At 52.0% G+C, this 2,588-nt stretch overlaps 1 long non-coding RNA gene across 1 annotated transcript; it reads right to left on the bottom strand.

Moving 5' to 3' along the window:
• Positions 1–886, bottom strand: LOC116622384. The gene is made up of 3 exons (XR_004297563.1): positions 801–886; positions 662–702; positions 1–116 (listed from the first exon to the last, which is right to left on the bottom strand). It is a non-coding gene; the product is annotated as an uncharacterized LOC116622384 (long non-coding RNA).
• Between the last annotated feature and the right edge of the window lie 1,702 nt (positions 887–2,588).

Raw genomic sequence — 2,588 nt, 5'->3', positions numbered from 1 at the left:
GGGCGCGTTTATTTCAACCACAGAGGGGACCCACACTCCAACACCTCAGGGCACGCACAGCCCCAGGTCCTCACTTCCAGCGTCCTCCAACGCGGCCCTTCCCTGCCCCCTTCCGGCTGTAGGAGAAGAGGGAGAGGGTGTCAGGAAGGAAGGGCTCCCCCAACCTCTGAGATGGGACCTGCCCTCAATTCAGAAGTCTGCCCCCCCCCCAAATTCCCGCTCTCCCTGCCCAGGGGAAGGGGCAGGCAAATGCGTCCTCTGGTGACTGGCTGGGGTGGTGTGGTTGATGGTCTGGGGCCAGCTCCCACCCATCTGCGGGAGCTGATGTTGGGAAGTGAGCTCAGGGTGTTCCCGTGGGAGCTGATGGATGTTTAGGAGGACGGGCTGGGGGGAAGGGAGGGATGAGTGACGGAGAGTGGGTAGCATGGAAGACGGGCCAAGGCTGGGGTGAAAGAGACGCAAAGTGGGAGACAGGGATAGATGAACAGCGAGCAGGAGAAAGGGAGCAGGGAGAGGCAGAGCAAGAAACAGAAGTGACGCGGGGTTCTCAGCCTGTTGACATTTGGGGCAGAGGCTGTCCTGGGCACTGCACGGTGTGGAGGGGTGAGGGGAGCCACAGGGAAGGAGCGACAAACACCAGAGTCAGAGGAGGCACACTTACAACTTCTGGGCGTGGCTGATGCGGTTGTAGAGCACGTTGATCTGCGCGGGAAAGAGGGAGATGCTGGGAGGACAGCCACGGGGACACGCCCGCCCGCCCCTGCCCTGCGCCGCCGTCCTCCCTGGGAGATGGGTCTCACCTCATACTTCTGCTGCTTCAGCTTCTCCATCAGGTCAAACTTCTCGGACTCGAGCTGGTGGATCCAGTCCGACAGTTCCTGGGCCTTCTCCCTGGTAGGGCAGACGGGCTGTCAGGGAGAGGGCCGGCCTCTCTCAGCCCAGAGAGAACCGCCCAAAGCCATAGGGCCAGACTCGGAGTGGGGCATCACGGCTGCCATTTCGTTAATATCCGAGGCCAAAATATTCAAAGTGAATGGAAGGAAAGGGTTTATTAATCTCTGCCCGCTGTCTCCACATTCAAAATTCCTACTTCCCTAAGGGAGAACATGTCATGGTTAAGGACCCACACTCTGGAGTCAGGAAGCCCTGTTTCAAACCCCAGCTTTGCCATTCTCTGGTTTGTGACTTTTGCCAAGTAAGAGGATCCTGTCTCCCTCTCCGTAAAACCGTGGCTGCCTGCTCTACACCTCTTCTCCCGTTCTTCCTTAGAAACAACATTTTGCGATAGGCCCAGTTAAAAAGCCACTGTCCCAAATCTCCCGTGCAGGTAGTGTGGCCAATGGGATGAAAACAGGTCTTTGGGTAGGGCTTCCCAGAAAGCCTTTTGTGGCTCTTTCCATGCAACTTCTTCCTGCTGCTTGGATGTGTTGGCTGGAGCCCTAGCAGCCTCATTGGACCACGAGGTGATTTTGAGGATGGAAATATCAGGCTAAGTGTGGTGGAGCAGAGAAACAGGAGTCTGGGTCTCCGGTGATTTTCTAGAGTTTCATACCAACTAGTCTCACATTTCTCCTCTGTGGGAAAATAAGCCTCTGTATTTTAGGCTGCTATGAACAGGTGTCTTCACTAGAGGCCAAACTTAACTGATAAAAATCTATCACACAAAACTTATAAGATGTATAATGCAACATAGTAAACACTCAATAAAGTCAGTGTTACTGTTCACTTTATTATTATTAGCATTGCTTGTTTTGTCTTGCTAGCTACCAGCTTTCCACTGCCTTCTCTTCTGGGGCACATTTTTATTTGAAAAATGTTATAGACCCACATATGACCTTTAACTAATGAATAAAATTGCGGTAACTGGACCTAAATATTAGTGGACCCAAGTTACGCGTGGACGTGTGGGGGAGAACAGAGAAATAAAAGGAAAAGGGGGGAATGAACACCAGCCACATGTTACTTTATGCGGGGCCCTGTGATAACGTGCTCAGAAGGGAGAGCGCATAGCGAGCTGGAGGCTGGAGCCATGTAAACGCCTCCACAGCTGACCCTGACCCTGTGCATCTTTTCTTGCTAGCAGCGCCCTCACACTGGTAGTTTGAAATCCACATGGTGGGAATAGTTACATCATGGAAACTGGCAAATGCTACAGTTTTTCTGCCCCTGGAGAGCTGGCGGTTAAACATCTACCATCACACCTCTTTATAACACAGGCTGCTGCACCAGACTTCTCCAGCGTTCAAATCCCAGCTCTTACACTTGCAAAGCTGTGCAACCCTGGAAAGGTTACTTAACCTCTCTGTGCCTCAGGTCCCTCATTTTAATAGGAGGATAATCATAGTATCTACCTCACAGGGTTGTAAGCCCTCCATAGGGCATGGCTGCTGCAGCTGCCACCACCACCACCATCGATTATCATCACCTCACTGACCATTCACAGGAGTGTGAGGTAGGTTTTGTTTTCATCCTCATCATCACCTCACTGACCTTTCACAGGAGTGTGAGGTAGATTTTGTTTTCATCATCATCATCACCTCACTGACCTTTCACAGGAGTGTGAGGTAGATTTTGTTTTCATCATCATC

This window comes from Phoca vitulina, unplaced genomic scaffold (assembly GCF_004348235.1).
Source record: "Phoca vitulina isolate PV1807 unplaced genomic scaffold, GSC_HSeal_1.0 scaffold52, whole genome shotgun sequence".
Lineage (NCBI taxonomy): Eukaryota > Metazoa > Chordata > Mammalia > Carnivora > Phocidae > Phoca > Phoca vitulina.
This window is presented reverse-complemented; position numbering and strand designations above follow the sequence as displayed.